This window comes from Lineus longissimus, chromosome 18, assembly GCF_910592395.1.
Source record: "Lineus longissimus chromosome 18, tnLinLong1.2, whole genome shotgun sequence".
Classification (NCBI taxonomy): domain Eukaryota; kingdom Metazoa; phylum Nemertea; class Pilidiophora; order Heteronemertea; family Lineidae; genus Lineus; species Lineus longissimus.
In genome coordinates, this window is record NC_088325.1 from 14,129,430 (window position 1) to 14,144,285 (window position 14,856).

The 14,856-nt window shown below is 41.9% G+C and overlaps 1 long non-coding RNA gene across 1 annotated transcript; it reads left to right on the forward strand.

Moving 5' to 3' along the window:
* The first annotated feature begins 2,758 nt into the window (after window positions 1-2,758).
* LOC135502186 (uncharacterized) lies at window positions 2,759-6,404 on the forward strand. The gene is made up of 3 exons (XR_010449741.1): window positions 2,759-2,812; window positions 2,920-3,000; window positions 5,274-6,404. It is a non-coding gene; the product is annotated as an uncharacterized LOC135502186 (long non-coding RNA).
* The last annotated feature ends 8,452 nt before the right edge of the window (window positions 6,405-14,856 follow it).

Sequence of the window (14,856 nt, forward strand, 5' to 3'; positions counted from 1 at the left end):
CATCCGTTTTAATTAACAAGGAAATTACTTGTTAAAGTCTAGAATGCAGTTTTATTTTTATGAGAAACTTTTATGATTTTTAACTTTTATGATTTAAAGGGCATAAGTTATTGCCACTTGAGGTAAATTTGTTTAATTAGTGAGTCTATTTCATTCATTGTAAGTCACTGTATTTATGCATGGTTTTGTTTATATTATATAGTGAAGCGACGCGAATAAAATAATAAAGTAAAACGTAATAATGTCCTCTTTTGTTTTTTAGGAGGCGTAGTGCAAGTATTCAGTGAAGGTCGACTCAATGTATGGTTCAGAGTTCTTATATAGGGGGCGCTTCTGATCTGCAAATTAACACAAAAAGTTGGGCAGAATGTTTGTGTACAGTTTTTGCTACATACTAGAACTGTCCTACTGAAACTCTGTAAACTATACTTTTGTGCTGACTTGGCTGAGTATCTCACATCTCCACCTTTATTTTAGTTTCATCCTTTTGGTCACTACCATTTACTCTAGTGGAACCCCCTTAGCGGATACCTCTCTATTAAGGACAACCTCTCTATTAAGGACAACCTCTCTATTAAGGACACTAGTCTTGAACCCAAATTAGCTGTTTCCATTCCAGTTGACCTCTCTAATCAGGACACCTCTCTATTAAGGACATCACTTGTTCATCCTGCAGGTTTCCTTGATAGAGAGGTTTTTCTGTGCCCAATCTGGCTGTCGGAACTTAATCGATTGGTCCCAAAGTAGTCCTTTCCAATCAATGCAATCAATGCAACCTCCGTGATGGACAGTTCAGGGTGTCCTTTTAGAGAGGATCTATAATTCGCCTATGCTATACTTTCTTTTTGGATATTTGAAAACTGTCTAATTTGTGGTCATCAATCATCATACTACAACAGAGAGGAGGAGTGAACGCCTATATATTTCTCTCTTTGCTCATTATACCAGTCACAGAAATTATGCATGCAGACTCTTTGATCATAATCCTTGAAGCCATACCCATACCGTGCTGCCCTCTATAAGCTACCACAAAACCAACTCCTCAGACAAGCTTCTCTTGATCTCCGCAAAAAATCCTTCATTTTCTTCCATGAGCAGACGGATGAGTCACTGGCGGGATTTTCCAGCGCAGACTTCTGTAATGACTTGATGCTATGTTTTATTATGGTTTTAGAGAGAATTTGCATCGCTTGCAGTCGAGGCCAATGGAATTTTGTAAACTGTTTCTTGTCACTGCCCTTGTTTGATAATCATCATCACAAGAAAACTACTTTTTCATTGTGGTCATCAGTCCACTATCACAAATATATAAGGTAGGCTTCTATAATTTATATCTGCTCTAAACAAACCGAAAAATCAAAACCAAAATCGATAAGATAAAAGCTAAATTGATTATTATTGAAAATAGCTTCTTCTAATTTCGTTAAATTGCAACATGCCTCATGCTCTAACTTGACATGCGAAAGTCAATAAATAGCAACAATAATAAACCCTCATCAAAATAGCTGAGGAGAAACAATCAACCAACTTTGCTTGGCCTTCTCCAGGGCAGGGATCCAGGGTTTCCCCTCAGACAGTGAGCCCGGGAATCCGTGAGTCACTCACTGTGAGCACAAGATTGATGTGGTCGTCGTCTGCTATTTGTGCTAATACAGACGACTCACGAGCAGGAAGACGTTTTTTTTATGCTTCGCGGTCGTGAGCTGAAATAAGAGGAATAGAATAGGAGAGAATTATGCAGTTTTGTATTTTTTGGGAATTTTTCCTCCCAAAGTTTTGGGTGTGGCCACAGCATAGATATTTTTAAGAAGCCTCTCATAGCGCTCTGGGATAGCGCTCCGCTGACTATGCTATCACCCAAAACATTTGAGTCCTGTGGTTCGTCATTTTAATGAAAAACTTCTTAAAATTCGTGAAAGTCTGTGCACGTATTTCTCTTTTAACCATTATCATATATTGCTTGGAGGAGACACGGTCCTCCTGGAAGCCATTTTTGTATGAGAAACCAACATATCTCATGCTCAAATTGTCCCTTTAAAAAATCAGTGAAAGTCCGTGCATGTTTTTCAACCCTTATTATCATGTTTACTGATATCCCTAACCAATGTTCATTAATCATAAAGTCCCTCTTTATCTGTGTCGTGGCGTTCCATCGGCATTTCCACCTGCCATCACTCGATGACGTCACCAGAGCTATCGCCGTCTCGTTCGCGGCATTTCTCATTCGCTGAACAGACACCTGCCATTGATATAGCCTGATGGCTGCTGGCTAGCTGATCGTGGTGGGAAAAAAACACGATTTGACCAGCCATAACTCTCAGCTAGACAGGCGGAGCAGCATAAGCTATCAATTCATCTGAGCGCACCCAACGTACGCGAAAACGGACCACTTTCAATCGCTTAATGCGCAAACTTGAACTTAAATTTTTTTAAAATTTGCCGTGTGTGAATACCACTGGCTATATTTTTATAGATTTCAACAATCATGTTACGTCACGTAGACTCGTTTATAAATACCACAAAAGCCAAGTTTCCGCGAAGTTATGTCACTTGTTGTCCGACTCCTGTTCACCCTACCGTGACCTCAGTATTTGACCAATCAGTTTCAAATCGTGAGCATTTTCGCGTATGGGTGAATGAATTTGATTGAAAATCACAATTTGAATAGACGAGTGGTTAGGTAACCTCTCTGACGTAACGTACTCAATACGGGGCGTTTGAATTTGGGTGTGCTTGTGGTATGACAGACCGGTTTTGGGAACACAAGCGTTCAGTTGTGTCGACGCCAAGTCGAAGCACTGGTTCAACATTGGTAAGTTCAACCTGATTTCTCCCCAACTTTTTCTCCCCAAATTTTGCGACTATTGTCTGATACAGTGTACAATCTTATCTTATCTTTTCATTTTTCATTTCTTGCAGACGCCAGACACGTTTTCCTGTCTAGCACACGCCATGCTGCCCAACCGGTTTATCACAAGATACGACGTGAACACCACCATGGTGAGTTATTTTTCTCTATCGAAACTTCCTTGATCGCACATACATGTATTCTTTTGAAACGTCTCATCTCTGCAGCAGTGGCGGATCCAGAAATTTGGGAAAGCAGCGGGGGGGGGGGGCGCTGACCCACCCATGAGAACTAATAATAGAGCCGAAGAAAATGAGGGGGGGGGGGCTTGTAAAAATCTTGACATCTAGAGGAGAGGTGCCCTAAAAATTCATTTCTCTGACAAAAAAGGGTTGACTCATGCGGGACCCCTAAATCCGCTACTGCTGTTATGAATATTTCCACACGCGGCTCAGCTGACCTTTGAAAGAGGGACGATCGGTCATGTCTGCCATGTTTTATGACGTCACACGCCACCTGCTTGGCGCAATGTGTCACGTGCTCATAACACATTCAATCTCTGAACCAATCAGACCCGATCAGAAAGATAAGGCATACAATCGAAGTAGTTCAGAGACATTTACCTAAAGTCATGGCAGAAATTACCAATCGTCTCATTTTACCTCTGTGCTGCCAACTGTGCGACGATCGAAGATCAATCGGAGATCAGTATCCCAGAGCTTTGATAAACCCTGCCAGTTGTTACCAGGCTTGTGTTATGAAATGACCATGGTTTAGTGATACCCCCTCTTGTATTCAGTGGTATTAAAGGGACAACTGTGGCATGAGATATGGTGGTTTTTCCTTTACAAATGGCTCCCAGTAGAACCGTGACTTTTTAGTCCAAACAGGAAAATTGAAATACATCATTGAACTGCAATAAAGAGTACACAAAAACTGGGTGTAACCCGAGGCTTGCCTGAATTTAACAGGTCATGTCCAAAACTGCCTCGCACACTGGCGAAAATCGTTATTTGAGATAAGTGGCGGCGCATGGTGGCAAACAGAGGTATTATCCTCCTGGCCAGGGAAATCCCACGCCCAGGTTGTCCCTTTAAAGTTGACATGCATGCATAAAAACCCTAACGGCCAAATTAGAAAAGACGGAAAGGATGAAGTGGCGAGGGTTCCGAGTTCGAACCCGCTCGAGGAATATTTTTTTCTGTTTTTCTTTCTCTGTGACCTGTCTCGTCAGTGAACTTGTGTTTGTGCAGCCAGAGACCTGTCGCTGGGTGTCTATCATGTTTCAAGTGCAGTTTGTCGTTTGGTGGCCGGGCGTTTGTGTTTTCTAACTTGGTCGTTTGGGTTTTTCTGCATGCATGTCAGCTTTAAGTATGTTTTCGCGTGGTCACGAAGATCATAATTAATTGTGAATAATGACACCAATGCATTTGCCCTGCGGTCACGTGGTGGCTTTCAAAGATATCCTTGTGCCGTCGTAGGTAGCTGCTGAAGCCACAGCAAACCAGCAGCAAACAAAAGACTAAGGCTACTTAAAATTTCTTTCGGGAGCAGTTATAATCATATCGCCATTGAGTTTTACCTATAGCACCTATACAAGTATAAAGATGGTGTACGAAGATAAATTATGGCCATTTTGTAACCATTTTAATATCTAACTGTATACGCCTGCTTAACCGCCCGCGAATTTTTTCGGGCAGTACAGTGTAAATTTGTACACAGGTTCTCTCAGCCAATCAGAATCCGATAAATCTGTGTCGTCATCGGGGCGTCATCATGAAACTTAGAATTAAGCTTGTATTGTTTTGTGCTTGTTACTCAAATTTGAAGCATACAGTATCAAAATATACTGGAGGAAGACCATACACACGAGGCAGTATCGAAAGAACAAGTCTCATTTCAGAGAAACATATTCCTACTGGCGGAAACCATTCACATGAGACAAGTCTCATTGTATATTCATGCTCAATATGATATCTGAAGGACTATCCCTTGGATCTTGGAGATGGGCTATTGTTATTGTCCTTTCTGTTGGTATGTTGCAGGCAGCAGAAATAACTCAAATATCTAAAATCTAAATAACAAGGGAAAAGAAACGCGTTATAAAAATAAAATATAAAGAATAAAAAAGAAAAAGAAAAATGTTGTCCACGACCGGATTCGAACTCGCGACCTTTGGATCGAACATCGTATTCTGCCATTTCTGACGAGCGCTCTACCAACTGCTCTAAAGGTTTCTAAGACTTCTGACGTCATGTATTTGTCGAAATCTGATTGGCTGAAAGTCCCTGTACAAATGTACACTATAGTGCCCCAAAGGTTCAGGGAAAAAATTCGCTACCCGCCCTTTTCAGATAGACAGTTAGCCCATCTATCACTTCGATCTATCTACGGTAGCTGTCATGGCCAATACTTTTTCTTTCAGAAGCCCCGACATCCTTTGAACTTTCAAGAAATGGTTGGGTTTGGTCAAGGGACTGGTATTGGATCTGATATATTATCATTATTGTCATACCTTTTCGCTAAATATGAGGTCTTAAAAATGCTTGGTATTGCTCCTTGTGAGGTGTTACCCAACGTTAATGACGCCTGTCTGTATAAGTGGTACATACTTGACACCAATGGCGAAGGATGAGCCAGTTATTTTCGAGTTTGTACTTTGGGTGCATCTCGTTCCTCGGGTTGCATTGCGCCCGCGACCCCATAGGAGTTCCTGGTCTTGTCTCTTCGCCCCCAACCCCGATAAACTCTGTGTGCCGTGAACGAATGCTCATCAGGTCGACAGTTATTTGACGACGTAGATCCATCCATATTAACTGGCGCTGCGGCTGCACTCAATAGACTCCGTTGGGGAGTCTGAGTCTGATAGGGTGTACCAGTCCAGCCGGTTATACCCGGTTGGTACGCTCTATGATATGGATCTCCAGCCACCTGTCAGCTAGGGGCAGACCCCAGTGTCTCAACCCTGGGTCTCAGAGGCGGTAACTTCTAGTCAGGCAGCGCGCTATGTCTGGTTAGGCGACATGGGTTACCAGGGCATCCACAGCCAAAATGGTTTGCACATGGAGGTCATCGCGACCGACTTGTGAGGGGGAAGAAGTGATGTCCATGGCGGTTTCAAATTGATCTGACGACCCCCGCGTCTTTGGACTGGAGGGGTTCATGTGGCCAAATCCTGTCAGCTAAACCCTATCGTTAGCATCGTTCGCGGTACATGGAAACCTTTTTTGTCTTGGTTTAATTTCTCTGAGGATTTCAATGATGATATATATATTTAGATCCACAGGTATAGTCTGTACATGTGGCGACTCGCCACATGAACATTTTAAACTTTTTTTCAAGTATTGTAAAAAGTTATGAGAATAAATTTCCTCTTCGGACGTGTTTTTTTACCAGAATGACATTCAAAAAGTTTGTCACTGGAGAATTTCCCCATCCCCCACCCCAGCCCTAGAATAATATACAGACTAAATAGTATCTTTGGACTGTACTGGTAATATAGGTCAGTCACGAAAAATAAAATATATATTGGACTGTACTGGTAATATAGGTCAGTCACGAAAAATAAAATATATATTGGACTGTACTGGTAATATAGGTCAGTCACGAAGAATAGAATATATTGGACTGTACTGGTAATATAGGTCAGTCACGAAAAATGAAATATATATTGGACTGTACTGGTAATATAGGTCAGTCACGAAGAATAGAATGATATTGGACTGTACTGGTAATAGAGGTCAGTCAAAAAATATATACATACATTTTGGACTGTACTGGTAATATAGGTCAGTCACGAAAATATGAAAGTCTGTGCCCCATTGTTGACGAATATAATATCGTGAGGACTTTATCAATAGTCACGGTCCCTGGCCCCTCCCACATAAAAATCATTAGCAAGGTCACTGCAGGCAATAGCTTCAGCATTGTTATTGTATAAACATGTCTTAAACATTATAAACGGCCCTAGTTTTGGGGTTACATTGGGTTCTTGCTGGGGTAATGATGTCCATGTCCGATTCTGCGTTTTGTGGACTTGTAAATCAGTCCAGCAGTGACTTGGCGTTTTGTGGACATGTAAGTCTGTCCCGCAGTACCAAGTTTCACCCCAGCAATTACCAATAAGACCTGCACGTGACCTTAAAGTAAATAGCTATGCTAGTGTCGTCGAGACAAAACGTGATGTATGCATTGGAAGAAGGAAATCTGCAAAGAGTAGCTGGAACTGTCTGTCCAGCTCTCGTTTATGAAACAATGGGCGATTTGAAAGACGTCTCCTGAACAGATCGCCCATTGTTCACTGAAGCAGCATTCGAATTCGTCTCCAATTTTTTTCAGGCGATTTGCTCCATCTCGTGTGGTTTCGCTGTCCCGTCCCAAGAACCAAGCCAACGCGACCGATGCCACTTCTGAGAGATAAATATTCAGGATGCCAGATTTGTGGAACACAATATTGAGGTAAATGAGATAAAATTCGATAAGCTGGCTACAGTTGATGAAATGAGGCTTCATGTCAGTCATCATGTGACTGATATTGGGACAAACCCAAGGCAGGCTGACCACCATTGCCTGACAATTCAATTTAATTTATTCATCTTATTAGTGCCAATGAGGCTGTCAAGGACATAAACATATGTATAGACATATCACTGACATGCTACAGTAGATTTTTTTAAAAACCTCATGAAAAATGCTCAAATACTTCAATTTCTTAAATGTATATTTCAATGTTTCTTGGTATCTAAATCTTCCCTTTCTATTCCAGGCCAGTAGTCAAGAGCCATGATTAGGGAACATCCTTTCCCAACGGAATTTACCCTTGTTCTTGTTGTAATTCATGCTGTTGGCTCAGAATGGGTTGACACTCACCTGTTTTCGACCCTGAAAATTAGACATCAAACATTGTTACTCTTTGTTAAAAGTGAATCTTGCAAAATATGTGCTTATCCCTGAAATCAATAGCACCTCATGTATGTACTCGCTGATCCAGAATATTGCTATTTCTTGTTCCGTTTTCAATGTGGCAATCTATTTACCGTATCTGAGCTATTTCACAGCACAAAAGGTGCAACATTGCCTCAATGGAGCTATTTCTTGATCACAGCAAAAATGTGTTTCTAAATTGTTTTACTCAAATGATGCATGGATGAGCCTTATTGACATATTTGTTTTCAAGAGGAATTGGTTGTAGGTTTTCTTTCTTTTTTCTTAAGGCAGGCCTAATTTAACAGAAGGCCTATATTTTAGGTAGGATGTTATTTATACTATAGGCCCATATCAGTTTTGAGATCAATTTCCTCATGAAGACAATAAACGTCACGGGTCTCTGCACCATTTTGATTGGGCGGTTTTGGGCTAAAATACAGTACAAGAGAATGCTCCATTGGTGTTAACAGAATATGTCATTGTTTTGGTCAGCAATCAGTTCTTGTCACCTTGAAAACGGTCACGGTTACTCACGACTTGTACATTGTTCAATTGTTATTATGCTATTGTCATTTGCCTTTGCCCCCCCCCCATCCTTATCGACACTCACAGTGCACCACCCTCCATCCCATGCCCCGCATGCGCACTGACCCAACATCTGATCCCTTGACACGCTTGCTCAAGCGGCTCAAGCGGCGTCAGCAGTATCAACGTTGTGTTATGGTATTCCAAGTTTTGCATTATTCATATGTGTGTACTTGCCAAATAAATGTTGTCATATCATAACCTTCGTCTCTTGTCCTTCGGTCAATAAGTGTGCGGATCACTCCCAACAAGTTCGATTAACACACTGCACTATCTTCACGTGCAACAATCTATGGTCAGCCTTTTCTGATTCCGCATGCCGGCCACTAATTCTAGATTTGTAGTATATATTATATACTTGGCCACTAAAAGTTGCCATATTATTAGGCTTTGTCTCTTGTCCTTCGGTCTCTCGGCGTGGGGGACACTCTCGAAAAGTTAGATTTATGCACTTACCAAACAACACCAAATGCACCTTCCTCACCAAAAATACCTCACACCTGCGCACAGGGACGAAATAGCCCAGAGTCTGTACCATAACTTAATTTGCATCCCGTTTCAATCCAGAATGACATACTAGTATCATCAATATCATCAGCCTTTGTCTCTTGTCCTTCGGTCTCTCAGCGTGGGGGACAATATCGAAAAGTTAGATTCATGCACCTTCACCAAAAATACCTCACGCCTGCGGACAGGGATGAAATAGCCTGTAGCGTAAGTCTTTAATTTGCATCACGTTTCAATCCTGAATGAGATAGCCAACTTGTATGTCAGCAGTTTTTCCAAGCCTTGCGGAGAGCTATACGAACATCTATGTATGACGACAGTTCTGAAGAGCTCTGTCTGGTTTCCTATATCTGTATGGTCATCATGTTATCAATGATTGAGCCGATTTACGAATATCGCGTATTAAACTCAACTTAAGCAGGATTTCATGACACCACAGACCATCTTTCATACATCTTCGCTCGTGGGGGCTTGCGAAATCTACCTAGATAAAGAAATTTAGTGACAAAGACCCATTTCTCCGCTACTCACGAAAAAAACAACAGGCGCTCAATGTGTGTGTATCTATGTGTCCCTGGAGTTCGAAGGATGTGACATTACAGAGCGTCCGATTTAGTTTCGTAAATAGACGCGAATTATTCCAGGACATTCAAACTTGTGTTGTATCCTATCCTTACGATGTATGGTTATCCCTGTCTCTTTAGTATTGGATGAGGCATCCTGCAGACAGTCCGCTGTACGCTCTTGAGAGAGACACTGACACCCCAGAGTAACCCTTGCTAAGAGTAACTGGTAAACCGCAATCGTCACTTGAAGACAAAGCATTTGCTGGTGTTTATTCATATCATCTCCTCAAACACTACTCGAGTACTTCTTAGGTGATACCTGATACGAGACAACTCACTGGGCTATGACTAACATTAAGTGCAGTTTCCCTTTAGTTTGAAGGATGCGACACCTCACAGTGCCCAATGCAGCTCCTCAAGAGAAAAAGACACTAATACATTCCCAGGACTTTCAAACTGCAGGGAGCATCCCTACAGAAGTGAAGCTGGTCATCCAGTATTAGTCTTTGGGGTAACTGATACGAGTCAATGGCTACCTCAGGTACATGACACGAGCTACTTAGTCCTGCCTTATAGACAGTGAGGCAGAAGGGTCCTGATGCTCTTCCAAGTACACGAGGACCTAAGGTACATGAGCTACTTCAAGTAAGCTACTTGGACCTGCCTTCCAGACAGCGAGGCAGAAGGGTCATGATGCTGTTCCAGGTACATATGCTACTTGAAGTAGGCTACTTGGGCCTGCCTTCAAGAGCGCAGCGAGACAGAAAGGTCCTGTGCTGCCACGGCTTCATAAGCTACTTCAAGTGGTCTACTGGTTGCATGTGGCATAATGAAGGGGCTGGTTTTCTGATAGGTCTTTACAGCTTTCAAGGATTGCGAAAAAAAGCTCTAGGAATTTGACCAAGTAGCACCAGGGACAGGGACAGGGACAGTTGGTCGTGAGAAGTCTCTACCGCACAGTGGTCCATCCTCCTTAGATCCATTCGCTTGGATTCCATTTGTTCCTTCTTTTCATGCATGTGGACAGAGCGGGATTCGTTTCCAGTATCCCAGTGTCCACCCATGGATTCCTTGGCATGTGACAAGTGGCTCAGAGAAGTCACCAGAGTATTGAGAATGGTTCCATCGATCAGAGGCCCAAACTACACTCCTAATCTTCCGTGCAGTGTTATCGTTTTCTGCTCTCATTGCTCCAAGGAGCTCGATCTGGAAACAACAAACAACTGCAGGAGGAGTGTAGCCTGAAGAAGCTCTTTACTCTTGTATAAACATCCAAGGTATGTCAATTGTGACAAGTTCTGTACCAACTGGAGTGTCAAAGATGCAAGGAGCATTTATCACAAGTGTAAAGTGCCTATTCCCCTTGGCTTGACCATGGAGAATAACAAAGACAACAACTACTAATACAGATTGGACAAAGGCAGATATAAATTATAAAATACATTTTATTTTCGAGAAATCGACAAATCAATGAAATAGGACATTACAGGCAATCATAAAGGCAATACAAACATATCAAAAGTACAGGTTCATATTTTGTAATCAAGTCAGATAACTAAGAAGGAAATATTAATTTCTTGACTGTCTTCTTAAGAGTCGTACCAACCTGGATTCCAATTTAATCTCATCCCAGATTATCTTGATTCCTGGTTGTCATGAAGTCACTCCCGTTGCTAGGTGATAGTTGCTATAGCAACCGCCCTATTCCAGAAACCTTAACCCGGGAGTTTATAACATCACAAGTTAGGGTCTCAGGGAAAGGGAGGAGGCTTCTGCCAAACATTTGAATCCTCACACATCCATGTGGCGTCACTACTCTCGTTCCTGAATCCATGTTTTACAATCACCCTCCTTGTTCGTCAACGGCGCCGGAGGAAGTGACCTCTATCTGCATCCTGCGTGACATGCCACTCACAATTGCAGTAATTCTGGCGGCATGAAATTTCTGATGACAATATTAACCCTTTTTCGGCCAAACTTCAAACAATACGACAGATTCTTCAAAGTCTGCATCTGCATTAGGTCTTCACAAGTTTGCGTTGCATGTGTCATTACAAAAAGAATACCTCAAAACGCTATTGGGTTTATTCTAATAACTTTCTAAATTGGCATAACAATGAATTTGGCCAAAAAAGAGTTAAACAGTTTTGATGGCGTCAATTTGATACAAACAGGAACAAACTCATTCTGACCAAGTCTTGATAGGGTATGATACATTGTAGTTACTTAAAGTCTATACAGATGGCAATGCTGGAATATATAGGCCCTATATTATGAGATTACTCAAATTTAACATGCACAACCACCTTTCTTTGATACTACAAGTATGAAAGATAATGACAGGGATACCATGCAAAATCTTGATTCACTGTAAAACCAGGCAGGAGCTTGTAATGATGACACTGCCTTCTTAAAATTAGTAATGGGTTTGACTGATTATACAGCTTTTGTTTTTTTCTTTAAAATATTGACTATACCATTAGTACCAACGCAGACAACCTATCAATAGGCCTACTGGTGCAATACACTACACTACTTTTCCAAATTCATACCTTAGACCATATTTTTTAACAAAACCTTCTAGTTAAACTTCCTCTACATATATAGCATAGACACTGGTTAAACCATACAACAGTTGACCTCGTACCAGTCGGAGGGGGGCTGTTCATAGCCAAACTATCAAAACATAAGTAAACGTCATATGCAATCACGCGTTGTTTTGAAAGCCGCTGGTTGATGTGGCTGTCCGTGGTTCCCTCTGACTGGTACGAAGTTAAACAGTCGAGCACCAAAAGTCTCGTAATCATGTTGAAATAACAGTAAATACCCCAAGCCCCAGGGCCAATGGGCCATTACAATAATGATCAGTACACCTTGTCGCTCCAGACGACATTATTGACAAACACCATACATTTTCACCCGAGCTTCATTGAGCCACTGTGCTGTGTGGCAATAATCAATCGCCATTAGGGAAGTATTGAATAGTGAAGTGATTAAAAATAACAAATGTAATGGCTAGCTTTTCATGATTGGTTACTTATTGTCTTGCTACATGTCTGGGAATTTAAACATGTACATTGCATGTTTACCTAATTAATCACGTATGGCAAAGAGAACATGTATGGCAAATTCAAAACTTCTGTAAAATTGTTAGGAGGTGACACAATGTCATATGCCATTCATATATTTACTGTTAATTTTTTGACAAATAATGAAATTCACAGCTTGAAATGTGTTTTGTTATTCTTTTGCTGTCCACACTTTGACCAACAAATTGCATCAAATTAGGCACAGCTCAGTTTTGCACCTCTTGTCGCTACATCTACACCTGGTGTCACATCAATTATAGCCCATGTCCACACTCACCCTGTTAGCGACAGTTCTTTACAGATTAGCACCGCTATCGACTAATGCCGATAGCAATAATCAATCCCGGCAGCTCGATATACCGTCACCGTCCGCCGTATAGAATAACCTGTGTATCAGTACCATGCACTATTAGATCAAGCCTTCAAATATCTCAGTCGCGTGAACATTTTTTTTCCCAGCATCATCATGTATGTGTAACTGATAGCGTATTTGCACGCATGATCTGTTCTGACCTGTGTATGATTGCTGATCTCCGTTAACTGACAACTCTACCCAACTGTGATGTTTAAACATGTTCAAGGGGAACAAGCTGAATTAGCTGCTATTGGGACATAAGCATTGTAGTCGAGTTCAATGATGTAGGACATTGCTGGCCCTGGAACGCAGAGGGTCCATCAACTACTTTTCAGCACATTCACTTGTGCCTTAGGTGTCTTTCTGGTTATTCAGTGCCAGTGTAGCGACACAGGAAGCAAGGCATTTCCCCTTTGCAACGAATTTTGCACATGAGAAAACGAATTAACTCTAAACACACATGATTCGAATCACAATTGAAATCAGGAAAACGTGGACATCTGGACAACTCTCTCTTACGACAGATTACTCCCCAAACTTTCCGCTGGACAATAGATGCCAAGACTACACCAACCCCCTTGACCACCTCAAGGGCATTTCACATCGAAAGCGGAGAGTTTCTCTATGCTAAGTGGAGTAAAGTCTGGCCTTGGCACAAACAATGCTACAAGGCAAGGTGGTTAGATTTGATGTTTGCTAATATGCTAATGCTACTCGACAGATTTCACGACCTTGGCAGGACACTTGAGTTACTCAAGGATATTAACACGATAGTTCCATGCAGTTAGCGTGCATGTGTGGGCTGTCACAACTGTCAATAAGGCCGAGGGATATTAATCCATCGTTTGTTAACGAGTGCTAACATCTTGAAGTTTTTTAAGACCTTGAACTCGTGGCTGCTGTTATCACAGATGCCATCGTCAAGTCCATCATCAAGAGACGATCAGGATGAAGGCATATTGGCAATAACTGGAGCTTCGTGGGCCAGACCAGCATTGTCCTAGTGTTAATCAATTACCAAGCCTTGACAGTACGCAGACCAATCGGAGGCCAGAAGTATTGATCTCTCTCAACAGTCTGAACTCAAGGGTCCAATCACAACAGTCCTTCAACTGACTCGTCATGGCAGTTCTAATGGGTGCATCGAAAATGCTGCATGGAAAACTCGACGCTGCCACCAGACGTTAATAAATATTTCACCCGTCAGCTTCATGTGGCAGGGTCCTTGAGGCTGTTAGGCACAATCTCTCGGGAATCGCTGCCCATCGTTAATGATGTGAACTGCTGTTGAATGAGACCGAGTGGCCATTAAGGCCGAATGAAGGATCTGTAAGCTTGTACAGGTGATTTTTGCAAGAACAGACGATTCATTCGAATGTCCAATTTGTGTTGATGTGTCATATATAAGTATTTAGTTAAGCGTGCTGCTATTTTTATGAGCACGCTTTACTTCAGAGTCTGAGTGGTGTTCTACCGGGAAAGGGGAGAGTACGTTTCAATTGGTAGCAGACACCTGATTAATCCTTGCAGGGCGCATACCTTTTCAAGGCCCGTGTGACATCGTAGACAATGCCAACTGCGGAGACATAAATGATGTCATGCGGTGCGGAGCTAACAGAGCCAGCAGTGATGACACAACAACGCAATGGATCTCACAGGACGTGATCAGTATGCCGAGGTCGTTTCAAAATTGAGTTGAAATTGACAAGCGGAATGGCATACAAAGGGTTAAATAGTTATTCGATCCATCTCTCGTATAGATGGAAAGAAAATACGGAGCGGGACAATAATTTCCTTTCGTGACGATCCATCATCTGCCACGACAGTAATCTATGGCAACGGCAGCGAAAAAACTAACTTAATCGACGAGAATATTTTCTAGCATTAAAGTTGACGTTGTCTGGGTTGGCAGACTTCATGACTTGGGATATGTACATTTTGATAATTTTGGATCAGTTCAATAATAGTTCTGGATAAATC